General features: G+C 38.8%; 2 long non-coding RNA genes across 2 annotated transcripts in view; one reads left to right on the top strand and one right to left on the bottom strand.

Annotated features, from left to right (window-relative positions):
- Window positions 1–1,362, bottom strand: part of LOC144979111 (uncharacterized) — a 5,232-nt gene extending 3,870 nt beyond the window's left edge. The window contains exon 1 of the long non-coding RNA XR_013646652.1: window positions 1,262–1,362. This is a non-coding gene — a long non-coding RNA (uncharacterized LOC144979111). The remainder of the gene's footprint in view (window positions 1–1,261) is intronic.
- A 7,986-nt stretch (window positions 1,363–9,348) lies between these two features.
- LOC144979450 (uncharacterized) lies at window positions 9,349–13,769 on the top strand. The gene is made up of 3 exons (XR_013646703.1): window positions 9,349–9,456; window positions 11,164–11,234; window positions 12,799–13,769. It is a non-coding gene; the product is annotated as an uncharacterized LOC144979450 (long non-coding RNA).
- Window positions 13,770–19,461: the final 5,692 nt, after the last annotated feature.

The raw sequence follows: 19,461 nt of genomic DNA on the forward strand, positions 1-19,461 counted from the left end.
ATATAAAACACTTCTGCTATAAATAACTATAGTATAGATAGAACGAAGTTGACGTCACTCATGATTGTTTTTTTTTTTTGCCATCCATATTTATGATTCATTCTCACTAAACAATATTAACAAGACTCTTTACGTTCAAGGTTACACATAGTTTTGTGTGTTGGTCCGTTATATTTCTGGAGGGCAATGTTGTGAGTTACCATCGTCGTTTGAATTAACAATTCGCATACGTTAGAAAGATGCCATTATAAGGCAGGAGGAGAAAAATCAAATCTTACACAACTTTAGAACCACAACTAGAGGAATTTATCATCTTCAATTTTGCACGTAAAAAGACAATCATTGAACATCTCGTGGTATAAATCAAAGTGATACAAAGCTGCCAGAAGCTGTGGACTGTAAAATGTCATCAACAAAAATGAATGGAACAGCTTTCAAAAGAACAAAAAAAAAACATGGAACGTTTCGGGCTGAAACCCCTTCTTCAGCCACCCCCCCCCCCCCCAAACCTAAATACATAAATAATACACATCCATACCCGTTATAAAGAACTACATTTTCTGCGCGGATGCTTTTGGATGGAACTCAACGGTCGGAAAAACAATATTTATATCAAAATTTCAGTCCGAACAAGTCGTAGATTTGACACGGTCTCACTATTTCTATAATCCATCTCTGCCAGTGGCCAGTCACTCATGCACGGTTGAGTTTATAATATAGGAAATGTGCGTGAAAAGCGCCACCTATCGCCAAGAAAACAATATGGGCCAGAGTTTGGTTTTTGTTTATTTTGGTTTATTTATTTTGTTTTTGTTTGTTTGTTTTTTTTTGGGGTTTTTTTTTGGGTGGGGGTGATTGTTTTGTTTTATTAATTCATCTATCTATTAATTGGTCAATTAATTAATCAGTTAATAATTTATTTATTTTTTGCGCTCATTGCATTCAATCCAGTAATTGAACATGATGAACATTGCTTGCTTTTTGTTACAAGAAGAGAAATGGAGCCAAGTTGTGACATGAATTCAGACTTGGAGCTCAGTCGACTCAATCAACAAATAAAATGGTGAGGTTTTAAAATGTCTTTGTATTCGATTAAAAAAATAAAAGATATCAGTTTTATATAGCTCACTATCCACGAAATGTGCTCAAAGCGTTTTAAAATGGGCCCAAGTCAACAGCAACTCTTAAAAACGTATTTTATATAGCGCAATATCCAGTATTCGGGCTCAAAACGCTTTACTTGATAAGAAATAAGTCTTACCCGTTGAGAGAAGATGTCCTTTTTATCACCGGAAACAGCTTTGGTGTTTGGATTCAACCGTCACAAGGCAAGCAGGGGGTGAGAGTGAAAGTGGAGACCACACGACTCACATTGGCATCGTTTTTATACGAAACCACACAACTCTGTAGCTCCAGCTGTTACACCGAGAAGAATGGGTGGGATGAGGAGATACTCTTTTCTTCCAATCATCGTGGGTCTATAAATAGATACTCACATTGTTCCACATCTATCTGGGTTGTCATTTTGTTCCATTGATATCCTAAAGATCTATGATCGTCTTTTCTGTTCCCGATTCTCACTCTATCTAACAATAGCCCCCCCCCCCCCCCTCCACCTCTCTCTCTCTATATTATTGGCAATATGTGACCCATCGTCACTGACCAGTAGTCTGACAAAGAAAGATTGGGACAAGGTAATATGTGACCCATCGCCACTGACCCGTAAAATGTCTGACAAAGACAGATTGGGACAAGGTAACATGTGACCCATACTCACTGACCAGTAAAATGTCTGACAAAGACAGATTGGGACAAGGTAATATGTGACCCATACTCACTGACCAATAAAATGTCTGACAAAGACAGATTGGGACAAGGTAATATGTGACCCATCTTCACTGACCAGTAAAATGTCTGACAAAGACAGATTGGGACAAGATAATATGTGACCCATACTCACTGACCTGTAACATGTCGGCGTGGACCAGAGGACAAAAAGGGGAACATTTTTATTTTAAAACCTGACCATTCATACAGCGCAATATCCACAAAATGTGCTCAATGCGCTTTACAACAGCAACACTTCACATGTAGAACGAGACGTAACGCCTGTTTGTACGCATTACATTTGGGGTTTGTTTTTTTTCTCGACAGAGACGACGATGTTAACGATCAGGTTCTCATTTTACTCCTGAGTACGGCAAGAGGATGTAAGTAAAAAGCCTTCTCCAATGACTCAACGATGTGCTGCTTAGATCATGACTCGAACCCTGGACCTCAGGTCCGATGACAACAGCTTCCAATGGTGCTCACACTATGTTATGACGATCGACCGAATCAGCAAATTCCTCACCGTATTCGTTCACCGTTGTAAACCCAACCAGAAGCTTCGTCACAAACCCACCCGGAAGCTTCGTCACAAACGCACCCGGAAGCTTCGTCACAAACCCAACCAGAAACTTCGTCACAAACGCACCCGGAAGCTTCGTCACAAACCCACCCGGAAGCTTCGTCACAAATCCAACCAGAAGCTTCGTCACAAACCCAACCAGAAGCTTCGTCACAAATCCAACCAGAAGCTTCGTCACAAACCCAACCAGAAGCTTCGTCACAAACCCAACCAGAAGCTTCGTCACAAACCCAACCAGAAGCTTCATCACAAACCCAACCAGAAGATTCGTCACAAACCCAACCAGAAGCTTCGTCACAAACCCAACCAGAAGCTTCGTCACAAACCCACCCGGAAGCTTCGTCACAAACCCAACCAGAAGCTTCGTCACAAACCCAACCAGAAGCTTCGTCACAAACCCAACCAGAAGCTTCGTCACAAACCCAACCAGAAGCTTCGTCACAAACGCACCGTTCAACTCGATGCTCTGCGGTTTGGGGCTCGTTTCCACAAAGGGTAAATATTGGACAGGCGGAAAGTCCCCGCTGATGAAGCGATGAGTGTCATCCCAGAAACCCGGATATTGCTTGTTTGTTTTTAAGGGTTGTACGGCGCTTGCAACACATCAAGGTCATATAAGCGCCAGTAAAAAGGAAGAAAATGGGATAGCAAAAAGTTCTAGAAATTGCAATTAACGTACCTAAGAAAAGGTAAGACAAAGGGGAATTGGTTCAAAAAGGAAACAGATGTAGATTCCAAGAGCACACTATCAAAGTACTTAGTTTGAGATCACCTAAAAGTCTCATCTAGACACAAGCACAGGTCCCCACTAAGAGGAATACACTCAAATGTTTACCAATCATATAATATAATATGTAAACAAAACATAATACAATGCATAACAGAGAGATGATTTACAAGGGAAAAAATATCATCTCCCAAAACTATACATTTGACTGTTTCCCTCCCAGGCATGACAAAACCAAGTAATATTTCCAAGACAAAGATAGAAAGCAAGTTGGAAAACAGATATAGAGGGATAGAAGACACAGTAAGTGCCTCCCTGCCCACTATGGGAGGCTAGGAACCCCACCCAGGAAAACCGGATAGGCTCAGAAATATGTCATGTTAATCTTTATGACGTCAAATTATGATGGAAGCCACAATCGTTGGTATGTATGTCACTAGTCAGTGACGATGGGTCACATATTACCTTGTCCCAATCTTTCTTTGTCAGACTACTGGTCAATGACGATGGGTCACATATTACCTTGTCCCAATCTGTCTTTGTCAGACATTATGACCAAAACACAGGTTATTCTACGATTTTTGTTATTTATGACTCCGTGGATGTCTCGCCTTGTGTCCCTTTCTCCCCCTTGTCCTGGGTGTCAAAGGTCAAAGGGAATTGTTTTTATACAGTTTACTTGCCCTACTTGCTGGAAAACACAGATTTCAAAAATTTGGCCAGAAAACTCGTCCTTCAAATATCTATCGATTTAAATGACCCACATCTTGGCAAAAACTCTCAAACCTGGGACTTTATTAAAGTACTCGCGATATTCCAAGTTTGAGAGCTTTTGCCATTTAAATCGATCGATATTTAAAAGACAAGTTTTCTGGTCGAGTTTTTAAAATACGCGTTTTTCCAGATCATGTAATAAACGTATCTATATGGACCTCGTAGATAACAGTGATAAACATTGTCGTGGGGGTGGGGGGGGGGGGGGGGAGGGGGGGAGGGGGGGGAGGGGGGAGGGGGGGGGGCTATTGTTAGATAGAGTGAGAATCGGGAACAGAAAAGACGATCATAGATCTTTAGAATATCAATGGAACAAAATGACAACCCAGATAGATGTGGAACAATGTGAGTATCTATTTATAGACCCACGATGATTGGAAGAAAAGAGTATCTCCTCATCCCACCCATTCTTCTCGGTGTAACAGCTGGAGCTAGAGAGTTGTGTGGTTTCGTATAAAAACGAAGCAATGGAGTCGTGTGGTCTCCACTTTCACTCTCATCCCCTGCTTGCCTTGTGACGGTTGAATCCAAACACCAAAGCTGTTTCCGGTGATAAAAAGGACATCTTCTCTCAACGGGTAAGACTTATTCCTTATCAAGTAAAGCGTTTTGAGCCGTATACTGGATATTGCGCTATATAAAATACGTTTTTAAGAGTTGCTGTTGACTTGGGCCCATTTTTAAACGCTTTGAGCACATTTCGTAGATAGTGAGCTATATAAAACTGATATCTTTTATTTTTTTAATAGAATACAAAGACATTTTTAAACTGTCACCATTTTATTTCTTGATTGAGTCGACTGAGCTTCAAGTCTGAATTCATGTCACAACTTGGCTCCATTTCTCTTCTTGTAACAAAAAGCAAGCAATGTTCATCATGTTCAATTACCGGATTGAATGCAATGAGCGCAAAAAAAAAACAACAAATGATTAACTGATTAATTAATTAACCAATTAATAGATAGATGAATTAATAAAACAAAACAATCACCCCCCCCCCCCCCCCCCAAATAAATAAATAAACCACAATAAACAAAAACCAAACTCTCGCCCATATTGTTTTCTTGGCGATAGGTGGCGCTTTTCACGCACATTTCCTATATTATAAACTCAACCGTGCATGAGTGACTGGCCACTGGCAGAGATGGATTATAGAAATAGTGAGACCGTGTCAAATCTACGACTTGTTCGGACTGAAATTTTGATATAAATATTGTTTTTTCCGACCGTTGAGTTCCATCCAAAACCATCCGTGCAGAAAATGTAGTTCTTTATAACGGGTATGGATATGTATTATTTATGTATTTAGGTTTGGGGAGGGGGGGGGTAGCTGAAGAAGGGGTTTCAGCCCGAAACGTCCCATGTTTGTTTTTTTGTTCTTTTAAAAGCTGTTCCATTGATTTTTGTTGATGACTTTTTACAGTCCACAGATTCTGGCAGCTTTGTATCACTTTGATTTATACCACGAGATGTTCAATGATTGTCTTTTTACGTGCAAAATTGAAGATGATAAATTCCTCTAGTTGTGGTTCTAAAGTTGTGTAAGAAAGATGATTTGATTTTTCTCCTCCTGCCTTATAATGACATCTTTCAAACGTATGCGAATTGTTAATTCAAGAGACGATGTTAAATAGTAATGCTGTTCATAGCCATTTATAGATGATGTACGCTTGGCTAAGAAACTCACAACATTGCCCTCCAGAAATATAACGGACCAACACACAAAATGATGTGTAACCTTGAACGTAAAGAGTCTTGTTAATATTGTTTAGTGAGAATGAATCATAAATATGGATGGCAAAGAAAAAAAAAACATGAGTGAACTCAACTTCGTTCTATCTGTCACCGTCCTCAGGTGTAAAATGAGTATCTGGACGTTAACAGCGTTTTTCCCTGTCAGAAAAAAAATGTAATATCGCCTAACAGGCGTCATGCCTGGTCCTACATGTAATGTGTTCCTGTTGTCTAAGGAACGACACGCATATATTTTCAGATCTGATAATGATGGGCTTGTTTGACTCGATTTGAGATGGAGCCTATTGTGGGTTGGGTTGTGAGTATTTCCATTACACCAATGAGGCCACAACCATTTGGGTAATCAGACCTGGAAATACGTGCACGTCGTTTGGGTCACTTTGGAAAGCACTTCGAGCTCGTTTAGTGGATATTGCGCTACATAAATACTCAACCCCCATCCTATTTTGTTGTTTTTGTTTTTGGTTTTTGTTTTTTTAGTTCTATGAAATACCTAAATAAAAAATTGGCTTGATTTTATTTCCACTGGCCAGATCAAGGATGGACGTGAGTGACGTCATCACTATCTCCATAGGCATCGCCACGGTAGCCATGTTGATTTTCGGTAAGTTGGGTCCTCATCAAAATAATAATAATAAAATATAATAAAAACGTGAGCTTTTATATAGCGCAAAATCCACTCAACCTGCTCAAAGCGCTTTACAAAGGGTCCCTGACCAACAGCAACATGAAATATGTAGAACGAGAAGGTCCTGGGTTCGAGGCTCGCTCTGCGCATAGTTCAGTCCTTGGAAAAGACTTTTTACTGACATTCTTTTACCGTACTCTGTCGGAAATAAATGTATTATCGCAAAACAGGCGTCATGTCTAGTTCCGTGTCGCTGTTGGTCAGGGACTCTTTGTAAAGCGCTTTGAGCACGTTTAGTGGATATTGCGCTATATAACAGCTCAATCTTTTTAAACTTTATTTTTTTTTCCCCTTTTTGGGGGTCAAAAAAAAAAAATTTTTTTTTTTTTTTTTTTTTTTTTTAAAAAAATTTAAAAACCCCCCCGGCCCCTTTTTAAAAAAATTCCCCCCCCTTTTTTTTTTTCCCCCCCCCCCCCCCCCCCCCCCCCCCCCCCCCCCAAAAAACCCCCGGGGTTTTTTTTTCCCCGGGGCCACTTTTTTTTTAACCCCAAAAAAAAAAAGGGGGTTTTAAAGGGCCCCCCCCCCTTTTTCCTTCTTTTTTCCCCCCAAACCCCCCCTTTTTTTTTAAAAAAAGGGGTTTTTTAAATTTTTTTTTTTTTTTTTGGGGGTTTTTTTTTTAAAAAATCAGGGGTTTTTTTTTTTTTTTAAAATTTAAAAAAAGGGTTTTTTTAAAAAAACTTTACCCAAAAACCCCCCCCCCTTTCCCCCCCCCCCCCCCTTTTTTTCCCCCCCCCCCAAAGAAATTTTTTTTAAAATTGGGGTTTAAAAATTTTTTGAAAAACCTTTTTTTAAAAAGGGCCCCTTTTTTAAAAAGGGAAAAAAAGTTTTTTAAAAAACCCTTTTTTAAAAACCCCGGGAAAAAAAAAAAAGGGGGGGGAAAAAAAGGGGGGGGAAAAAAAAAGGGGGGGGAAAAAAAAGGTTTTAAATTTAAAAAAAAAAAAAAAATTTCCCTTTTGGGGTTTTTGGGCCCCAAAAAAAAAAAAAAGGGGGCGGGGAAAAGGGGAAAAACCAAAAAAGTTTTTCCTGGGGAAAAAGGGGAAAAAAGGGTTGGGCCCAAAAAGGGGTTTTTAAAAAAAAAAAGGGGGTTTAAAAAAAAATTTCCAAATTTTTTAAAATTTTGGGTTTTTTTGGGGTTTTCCCCTTTTTGGGGGGGGCCCGGGGGGGCCCCCCCCGGGGGGGGGGCCCCCTTTTTTTTTCCCTTTTTTTTTTTTTTTTATTTTTTTTAAATTTTTGGGGGGGGGGGAAAAAAAAAATTGTATAGTGGGGTTTTTTTTTCCCGAAAACTTTGGTTTGGGTTTTTGTTTTGACTTTTTTTTGTTTGGAAAAAGGCCCCTTTTCCCGGTTGGTTTGTTTTTTTTGGTTCCAAGCTTTGGGTGTTTTGGGGTTTTTTTGAAACCAATTTTTTCTTCCCTTTTTTGGGTTTTGGAACGAAGCCCTTTTTTTTTTTTTTTGGGTTTTGACCGAAGTTTCGGGTTTGGGTTGGGTTTTGGGGGACCCAAAAGCTTCTGGGGTTTGGGGGTTTTTTCCCGGGGGGGGGGGGGGAGGGTAACGGCGGGGGGGGGGGGGTTTTTTGGGGTTTTTTTGACGAAGCTTCTTTTGGTTTTTGGGGGTTTTTTTTTTTGTGCCCAAGCTTCCGGGTTTTTGGGGTTTTTGACGAAGCTTCGTTTGGGTTTTTGGAATTTGGGTTGGGGTTTTGGGCCCAATCTTTGGTTTGGGGTTTTTTTGGTTTTGGGTTGGGGTTTTTGGGCGAAGCTTTGGTTTTTTTTTTTTTTTTGGGTTTGTTTACCCCAAGCTTGGGGGGGGATTTTTTTGACGAAAAACTTCCGGGGGGGGGTTTTGGGTTCGTTTGGTTGTGACGAAGTTCCTTTTTGGGTTTTGGGTTTGGTTTTGTGACGAATTTTTTGGGGGTTTGGGGACGAAGCTTCCCGGGCCCGGGGGGTTGGGTTTTTTTTTTGACGAAACTTCTGGGGTTTGGGTTTTTCAACGGTGAACAAAACGGGAGGAAAATTTTCCTGTATTTGGGCGATCGCCCCTAACATATTTTTGAGCACCATTGGGAAACTGTTTTTCATCGGACCCGAGGGGTTTCCCCCGGGGGGGTTTGAGTCATGATCTAAGGCAGCACATCGTTTTTAGTTCCCTTGGGAAAAAGGCTTTTTACTTTCATCCTCTTGCCCTACTCAGGAGTTTTTAAAAAAGAGAACCGATCGGGTTTAAAATTTCCCTTGTCTCGGTTGAGAAAAAAAAAAAAAACCCCAAATTTTAATTTCGTTTCAAAAAAAGGCGTTACGTCTCGTTCTACATGTGAAAATGTTTTCTGTTTTTTAAAGGGGCCCTTGAGCACCCTTTTGTGGATATTGCGCTGGGATGAAAGGGCAGGTTTTTTTTTTTAAAATTTAAAAAAGTTCCCCTTTTTGTCCTCTGGTCCAAAGCCCGACATGTTTACGGGTTTAGTGAGTATGGGTCACATATTATCTTGTCCCAATCTGTCTTTGGGCAGACATTTTTTCGGTAGGAAATTTGGGGCACAATTACCTTTTTTCCCAATTGTCTTTGTCAGACATTTTTTTTTGGGCATTTAGTATGGGTCACATTTTTACCTTGTCCCCCAAAAGTCTTTGTCAGACATTTTACTGGTCAGGGGGTATGGGTCACATGGGTTCCCCTTGGGCCCCCTTGTCTTTGTCAGACATTTTACGGGTCAGTGGGGGATGGGTCACTATTACCTTGTCCCAAAACTTTCTTTGGGGGGAGGGGGGGGGGGGGGGCTATTGTTAGATAGAGTGAGAATCGGGAACAGAAAAGACGATCATAGATCTTTAGAATATCAATGGAACAAAATGACAACCCAGATAGATGTGGAACAATGTGAGTATCTATTTATAGACCCACGATGATTGGAAGAAAAGAGTATCTCCTCATCCCACCCATTCTTCTCGGTGTAACAGCTGGAGCTAGAGAGTTGTGTGGTTTCGTATAAAAACGAAGCAATGCGAGTCGTGTGGTCTCCACTTTCACTCTCACCCCCTGCTTGCCTTGTGACGGTTGAATCCAAACACCAAAGCTGTTTCCGGTGATAAAAAGGACATCTTCTCTCAACGGGTAAGACTTATTCCTTATCAAGTAAAGCGTTTTGAGCCGTATACTGGATATTGCGCTATATAAAATACGTTTTTAAGAGTTGCTGTTGACTTGGGCCCATTTTTAAACGCTTTGAGCACATTTCGTAGATAGTGAGCTATATAAAACTGATATCTTTTATTTTTTTAATAGAATACAAAGACATTTTTAAACTGTCACCATTTTATTTCTTGATTGAGTCGACTGAGCTTCAAGTCTGAATTCATGTCACAACTTGGCTCCATTTCTCTTCTTGTAACAAAAAGCAAGCAATGTTCATCATGTTCAATTACCGGATTGAATGCAATGAGCGCAAAAAAAAAACAACAAATGATTAACTGATTAATTAATTAACCAATTAATAGATAGATGAATTAATAAAACAAAACAATCACCCCCCCCCCCCCCCCAAATAAATAAATAAACCACAATAAACAAAAACCAAACTCTCGCCCCTATTGTTTTCTTGGCGATAGGGGGCGCTTTTCACGCACATTTCCTATATTATAAACTCAACCGTGCATGAGTGACTGGCCACTGGCAGAGATGGATTATAGAAATAGTGAGACCGTGTCAAATCTACGACTTGTTCGGACTGAAATTTTGATATAAATATTGTTTTTTCCGACCGTTGAGTTCCATCCAAAACCATCCGTGCAGAAAATGTAGTTCTTTATAACGGGTATGGATATGTATTATTTATGTATTTAGGTTTGGGGGGGGGGGGGGTAGCTGAAGAAGGGGTTTCAGCCCGAAACGTCCCATGTTTGTTTTTTTGTTCTTTTAAAAGCTGTTCCATTCATTTTTGTTGATGACTTTTTACAGTCCACAGATTCTGGCAGCTTTGTATCACTTTGATTTATACCACGAGATGTTCAATGATTGTCTTTTTACGTGCAAAATTGAAGATGATAAATTCCTCTAGTTGTGGTTCTAAAGTTGTGTAAGAAAGATGATTTGATTTTTCTCCTCCTGCCTTATAATGACATCTTTCAAACGTATGCGAATTGTTAATTCAAAAGACGATGTTAAATAGTAATGCTGTTCATAGCCATTTATAGATGCTGTACGCTTGGCTAAGAAACTCACAACATTGCCCTCCAGAAATATAACGGACCAACACACAAAATGATGTGTAACCTTGAACGTAAAGAGTCTTGTTAATATTGTTTAGTGAGAATGAATCATAAATATGGATGGCAAAGAAAAAAAAAACATGAGTGAACTCAACTTCGTTCTATCTGTCACCGTCCTCAGGTGTAAAATGAGTATCTGGACGTTAACAGCGTTTTTCCCTGTCAGAAAAAAAATGTAATATCGCCTAACAGGCGTCATGCCTGGTCCTACATGTTAAGTGTTCCTGTTGTCCAAGGAACGACACGCATATATTTTCAGATCTGATAATGATGGGCTTGTTTGACTCGATTTGAGATGGAGCCTATTGTGGGTTGGGTTGTGAGTATTTCCATTACACCAATGAGGCCACAACCATTTGGGTAATCAGACCTGGAAATACGTGCACGTCGTTTGGGTCACTTTGGAAAGCACTTCGAGCTCGTTTAGTGGATATTGCGCTACATAAATACTCAACCCCCATCCTATTTTGTTGTTTTTGTTTTTGGTTTTTGTTTTTTAGTTCTATGAAATACCTAAATAAAAAATTGGCTTGATTTTATTTCCACTGGCCAGATCAAGGATGGACGTGAGTGACGTCATCACTATCTCCATAGGCATCGCCACGGTAGCCATGTTGATTTTCGGTAAGTTGGGTCCTCATCAAAATAATAATAATAAAATATAATAAAAACGTGAGCTTTTATATAGCGCAAAATCCACTCAACCTGCTCAAAGCGCTTTACAAAGGGTCCCTGACCAACAGCAACATGAAATATGTAGAACGAGAAGGTCCTGGGTTCGAGGCTCGCTCTGCGCATAGTTCAGTCCTTGGAAAAGACTTTTTACTGACATTCTTTTACCGTACTCTGTCGGAAATAAATGTATTATCGCAAAACAGGCGTCATGTCTAGTTCCGTGTCGCTGTTGGTCAGGGACTCTTTGTAAAGCGCTTTGAGCACGTTTAGTGGATATTGCGCTATATAACAGCTCAATCTTTTTAAACTTTATTTTTTAGGAATATTACAAATGTTTTTTTCCCACACAAGGCCAACGCTGTTAACGGCTAGGCTCTCGTTTTACACCTGAGTACGGTGAGAGAATGCGAGTAAAGAGCCTTTTCCAAGGACTCAATTATGCGCCGCCACAGAGCGAGATTCGAACCCTGGATTTATCAGTCGGAAGGCTGAAGTACAGTGCCAGACAGATCACGTTGTAGGAAAATACTAAAACAAAGAGACAATTTATTGATTATCACAAAGGTGTCGTTCATAAACATGATCTATGTCATCGTTATCATCTTCGTCGCCCTCATCATCATCATCATCATCATCATCATCATCAGCATCATCATCATCATCATCATCATCATCATCATCACCATCATCATCATCATCATCATCATCATCATCATCACCATCATCATCATCATCATCATCATCATCATCATCATCATCATCATCATCATCATCATCACCATCATCATCATCATCATCATCATCATCATCATCATCATCATCATCCGCATCATCATCATCATCATCATCATCATCATCATCATCATCCGCATCATCATCATCATCATCATCATCATCATCATCATCACCATCATCATCATCACCATCATCATCATCATCATCATCATCATCATCATCATGTGCGGCAATGTGGTCTAGTGGTTTGACACTCGCTTTCGGATCGGAAGGTCCTGGGTTCGAGCCTCGCTCGGCACATAGTTGAGTCCCTGGAAAAGGCTCTTTACACACATTCTCTCACCGTACTCAGGTGTAAAATGAGTACCTGGCCGTTAAGAGCGTTGTCTCTGTCCGAAAAATTGTGATATCGCCTAACAGGCGTCATGTCTCGTTCTACATGTTACGTGTTGCTGTTGGTCAGGGACCCTTTGTAAAGCGCTTTGAGCACATTTAGTGGATATTGCGCTATATAAAAGCTCAATTTTTAATTTTTTTTAATCATCACCACCACCATCATCATCATCATCATCATCATCATTATCATCATCATCATCACCATCATCATCACCATCATCATCATCACCATCATCATCATCATCATCATCACCACCACCACCATCATCACCACCATCATCATCACCATCACCACCACCATCCCCACCATTATCATCATCATCATCATCATCATCATCACCACCACCACCATCATCAATAACACTACTCTCTCCACCCTCAGCCAACCCAATTGAAGCGGCCTGTGGCTCTGGTAACTGTAACTGTGTCTTCCCCTGTCTTTGTCCCTAACTATAACACAGCCCAGCCATGGTGACGTCAGAAGTCTGATAAGAAGGCGTATCGAATGACAACACCTTTCTATCGTCTGCTATCATCGTCACCATGGCAACAGTTTTTACGCAGCAATTTTACAATGATCAACCATGACGTCATATGAATATAAATAAACAAGAAACATTCGTGAGTTCTGTTGTTGTTTCCACCCGTGACAGAATCAAATATCCCAATGTTAAAAAAATACATGGTAAACGTGTATACCTATTGACAGGTCTCACAACCCAGATTGTTACGGTCTCCTTGTCATGGAATGAAATTCCAATCAACGCCAAATATTTTCCATTAGAATAATCCTCCATATATCAAAATTGGAAAAACGTTGGAAAACAACTGTTCGACTTTAATTTGGACAAATGAAATGAGAGGAAAATATCATATTATATATTATCGTCATAATATTATGAAGAGATTGATGAGCATGCTGTATATATATAATATATATATAATATATCATAGTTGTTTCTAACCTACGTGTACTTATTTACAAGTCTGACAACACAAACTATTTTGGGCTCATTGTTGTCATGGAAATACGATCAAAACAACGCAAAATATTGTCCATTACAACAATGATAAAACAGGCCCATCATTGCGTCAAGTTAACAGACCTGTCAATATGTACACCTAGTTTCCAATGATTTTATGACACCTTTTGTGTATTGAGTGATTCTTCTTTGTTGTACTTTGTATAACATTTCTTACCATTTTTCTTTGAACAGTTTTCATCATTTGTTTTTCTTTGAATCTACTTTCTTGGAATATTTACATAGATATCCATGTTTGAAATGTCACTTCATTCTCTAGTGTGTTGTTCAATCCAAATAATACAAAATAAAAGTGAAAAACAAAACAAAAGACATCTTCAGCATCTTTTTTTTATTTATAGCGCAACAAGCATAACTGTCCGTCCCAATTAACGTGATGATAAATTGATCCAACTCAAAATTTATGATTCAAGTGTTGAATTAAATTTGAACTCAATTTCTATCGTCTTAATAGACAACACATTTGTCGACTTGATAAGAGAACTTCACGGCGCTTTTTATTTGGGCATGGAGAGATATTTTCTGCATTTATAGCTTTTATATTTCGATGACTAATCGTGGAATTCTTTGGCAATAATAACAACGGAAAATGGTTGACATAAATTTTAAGTTTAAGAAATCGATTGAATTCAAAATAATGAGAGGAACCACAAAACTGGTACCGATTCAATGCAAGTACTCCCACCACATTGTCATACTCGCTAACCGGAAGGTTGGCACACAACCCACGTGCTAAAAATGATGGCGTCTGTTTTCGATGAGATTTGACGAAACAAATTTGATTTTTCCATAAAAGTTTTTAACAGTTTTACGGCGCTTGCGACACTTCTTGGTCATTTCAGCGCCAGTAATAATTACGAAAATGGGATAGTCTAAAAAATTCTAGAATTTTAATTAAGACACCCAAGAAAAAGTAAAACAAAGGAGATTTGGTTCAAATAGGGAGCAGATGTAGATTCCAAGAGCACACCATCAGTGTGCTTAGTTCACCTAAAAGTCTCATCCAGACACAAGCACAGGATCCCACCAAGATGAATACAGTCAAATGTTTATAGAATATATCCAAAAAAAGAAAGAAATCATAGTTAACAATACATGACAGAAGAGAGAGAGAGAGAGAGAGAGAGAGAGAGAGAGAGAGAGAGAGAGAGAGAGAGAGAGACATGATTTACAAGGAAAAGAAATCATCTTCCAAAACTTATAGTAAATAGTTGACTGTTTTCCTTCCAGATAAGGACTGCAGCAAGGGCCAGGACAAAACCAAGCAACCCTGTTCCAAGAAAAAAGACAAAAAAGCAACTGAGAAAAGCAGATATAGGGGGATAGAAGACACAGCACGTGACCTCCTGCCCACCATGGGAGGTCAAAAGACCCCACGCAGTGTTGATAACTATTATTATTATTATTATTATTATTATTATTATTATTATTATTATTATTATTATTATTATTATAAACCCTAGAGACCTAAACAACCGCATAACAACAACTGAAGTTAGAAATAGCATAAAGTGCCTAAACAATAACAGATCCCCAGGCGAAGATGAAATTCCCGCTGAATTGCTGAAATGCGGTACCCTCTCCCTGTATCTGAGCATTGCAAACATAATGAACAAAACATTCTCAACACACAAAGACTGGGACATAAACAGCGGTGTCCTAATTACAATACAAAAACCAGGAAAAACGAAAGGACCCGTAAACAACCTGCGCCCAATAACATTACTGAATACCATAAGAAAAACACTGTCAACTATTGTCCTCAACAGAATTAGACCGAAAATAGAAAAATATCTATCACATAGCCAAAGCGGGTTTCGCCAAGACCGAAGCACATCGGACGTTGTATGGACACATAAATGGTTGGCAGCAAAGGCACTCAAAGAAAACATATCCATAACAATAACCGGAATCGATATGTCCGCAGCCTTTGATACGATCGACAGAGGAAAACTTTTGGAGATATTAACAGACATAGTAGACGAAGACGAGCTCCGATTAATCCGATTTCTCCTCAGCAACACAAAGATACAACCAAGGATATACGGGGCCACAAAACAGACGCAGTTCGAAAGTAACATCGGGACCCCCCAAGGAGATAGTCTGAGCCCGATTCTGTTCACAATATACTTAGAACACGCTCTGAAAGAAGTTCGAAAAGTCATTCCAAAACCAACGACTCATATTGAGAATGCAATCCCTAGAGAAATCGCCTATGCAGATGATGTAGATTTTATTGGATCAACACCAGCAAATATAGACATCATACAAAATACCCTCATGAAATATAACCTCCAAGTCAATGCCAATAAAACCGAATTTACAACAATATCGAGGAACAAAGAGGAATGGAAAAGAACAAAGAAAGTCGGCTCACTAATTGGAGACACCGAGGATGTACAAAGAAGAAAACAGCTATCAAACGCCGCACTCAGTAAACTCACCAATGTATGGATTAGAGGTGACAAAATAAAGAGAAAAACCAAACTGAAACTGTACCGTACTCTTGTAAAACCGGTACTTCTGTATAACTGCGGCACTTGGGCGTTGACAAAATCCGAAGAAGAACATCTGGATGCCTTCCATCGCACACAGCTAAGAAGGGTACTGGACATCAAATACCAAAAAAGATCTCAAATGAATCGCTCTATAAGATCACAAAAGAAAGACCAATCTCCCTTGACATTTTACAACAACGATGGCAACTTTTCGGTCACATACTACGCAGGGACAAAAACATACCAGCTAACCAAGCCATGTCGGGATATTTCCAAAAACACGGGAACCTTTTCAGAGGAAGACCGATCACAACACTCCCTGTGATCCTAAACAAAAACCTCACAACACTTGGACAAAGCATTAGTCTCATAACGGCAGGGGACCTTGAAAATCTGAGAACCCTAGCAGAGGACCGGCAATATTGGAGACACCTCACACAGGAAATACTGGAAACAGCCAAGGCGACCCGATCTTTCGGTCGAGACGCGAAAGGCATCTAAGTCAAGTAAGTCATTATTATTATTATTATAAGTATTATTATTATTATTATTATTTATTCATTTTTAAGGGTTTTACGGCGCTTGCACCACATTTAGGTCATATCAGCGCCAGTAAAAAGGAAGAAAATTGGATAGTAAAAAGATTTAGTATTATAATTAAAGCACTCAAGAAAAAGTAAGACAAAGGGGAATAGTTCAAATAGGAAACAGATGTAGATTACAAGAGCACACTATCAAAGTACTTAGTTTGAGATCACCTATAAGTCTCATCCGGACACAAGCACAAAATCCAACAAAGAGGAATACACTCAAATGCTTACATTATACATTCAAAAAAACAAATATAATATACATAACAGAGAGATGATTTACAAGGGAAAAAAATAACATCTCCCAAAACAAGAACTATGCATTTGACTGTTTCCCTCCCAGCTAGGATTCCGGCCAGTTCCAGGACAAAACCAAGTAATCTCATTCCGAGACAAAGACAGAAAGCATGTTGGAAAACAGATATACGGGGATATAAGACACAGTACTTACCTCCCTGCCCACTATGGGAGGTCAGGAACCCCACCCAGATATAGGGGGATAGAAGACACAGCATGTACCTCCCTGTCCACTATGGGAGGTCAGGAACCCCACCCAGGTGTTGATAACTAAACCAATTCCCAACTCACAATACAAATGATACTGAGGACGATCTAGAACGTTTCATCTTCGATCTATTTTTATTTTACAAGGGCATTCATATCAAAATAGTCAATTTTCAAACCTTTTTCTTCTGTATGGAAACGTGGCCATCTCCACATTGAATGTTTATTATTGGATTGTGACAATCATTTGAACATCAATGAAACATACACACACACACACACACAATATATATATATATATATATATATATATATATATATATATATAATATATATATATATATATATATATATATATATATATATATATATAACGAGAACCAAATTGGTCTTATAAAAACCCATAGATCCATCTGGAACGATGACGTGTACAAAAGCAACAGCTATTTTTACAATATCTGTACAACCATTTTGAATCCCACACACACAGTACTGACCTACTGACCTGAGATGGAAAAAAACGTTTTTAACATTTTGGCCAGCAAACTCGTCCCTCAAATATCGATTGATTAAAATGACAAATTAAATCATTCAGGAGCAGACGTCGGAGAAAGATAAAGATCTCAACAAGTGTGTATGAAAGGTGGCAGACAAAGCAAGAAAGAAAAATACAAGAAAAAAAAACATACCAAAAAATCAGTCTACCTCGACTGAGGATCGAACCTCAGACCTGTAATCAGAAAGTCTGAGGTTCGATTCCCAGTCAAGGTTGACTGATTATTTGGGATGTATTTTTTCTTGTATATTTTGTTTCTTGCTTTGTCTGACACCTTTCATAGACACTTGTTGTTCAGATTAAAAAGACCTTATCTTGTCAAAAACTCTCAAACTTTCAAGAAGTCCCGGGTTTGAAAGTTTTTGATAAAATGAAGATCATAATAATGAATAAATATTTGAAGGATGAGTTTCCTGACCACAATTTTAAATACGTGTTTTTCCGTGGGATGTAACACATCCAGCAACTCATTCAATGTGCCATTCTTTCTCATTTACACACACAAACAAATACGTGTTTTTCCGAGTACGTCAGAGAGTGGGATGTAACACATCCAGCAACTCATTCAATGTGTCATTCTTTCTCATTTACACACACACAAACAATAGCATTACTCATTTATTTTTAGGTGGTTTACAGACATCATTTGCGATACTTTAAGGTCATATCAGCACCAAGAAAACGGAAGCTCCACTACCTTTGATTGTGCTTTAATTTTCTTGTTATCAATTGTATTATTACATCATTACAAGACAAAAAGTCTTTTTTGAAACAATACATAAAAAACAAAATATCCAAAAAACCGGACAAATTCTACGAAGGAATGCATTAAAATGAAAGCTGGCCCATAACACAGGATTGACACATAAACAATAAACATGGCACAGCTTAGCACTCTTGTTGAACATAATAAAAACTGGTGAAACATCTACACATGAAATGTATGGGGACGTGTTTAGAGTCATTCTGGCAACAGTTGACAGGGGTTTTCTCTGTAATATAATATATCAAAGGTTCCAGTCTCGCTGTGAGTCCTCAAATGTCCTCACCATACCCAAGTGTAAAGATGATAATGAGTACTTTGAGTTGTCAGTTGATATAATATAATATATCAAAGGTTCCAGTCTCGCTGTGAGTCCTCAAATGTCCTCACCATACCCAAGTGTAATGATGATAATGAGTACTTTGAGTTGTCAGTTGACATAATATAATATATCAAAGGTTCCAGTCTCGCTGTGAGTCCTCAAATGTCCTCACCATACCCAAGTGTAATGATGATAATGAGTACTTTGAGTTGTCATTGATAAAAATTGTAGCAGTTTGCCAGAGACCCATTGTAAAATGTGTTGATGATGACGTAGACATTGACATTGTCTAAAATGTGTTGATGATGACGTAGACATTGACATTGTCTAAAATGTGTTGATGATGACGTAGACATTGACATTGTCTAAAATGTGTTGATGATGACGTAGACATTGACATTGTCTAAAATGTGTTGATGATGACGTAGACATTGACATTGTCCAACTAAAAGCTCCAGATTTTTTTCAAGAATTGCCTTCAGGTGTGTTTTCTTTTTTAACAGATCACAAAATAAATAAATAATAATAGAATGTTCTAGAAAGTAATTTTACAAGCTGCTTCGGTTTGTGTAATTTGGTTCTTTCTTTCTCTCAATTCAAATCTTTTCAGTGCCAAAAATAAAATGACATTGACGGGACAATTTAACTAGAAAAACAAAGACAAAGGGGAATAAGCCAATCTGACAACAGAAGTAAATTCATCCAAGTCAAAGTGAAATATGTTTGTTGGTTTCTTACGGATTGTACAGCCCTTGCTATACTCTCAGTT

Source organism: Berghia stephanieae, chromosome 9 (genome assembly GCF_034508935.2).
Source record: "Berghia stephanieae isolate SIO BIC M18660-M18661 chromosome 9, UCSD_Bste_1.3, whole genome shotgun sequence".
Lineage (NCBI taxonomy): Eukaryota > Metazoa > Mollusca > Gastropoda > Nudibranchia > Aeolidiidae > Berghia > Berghia stephanieae.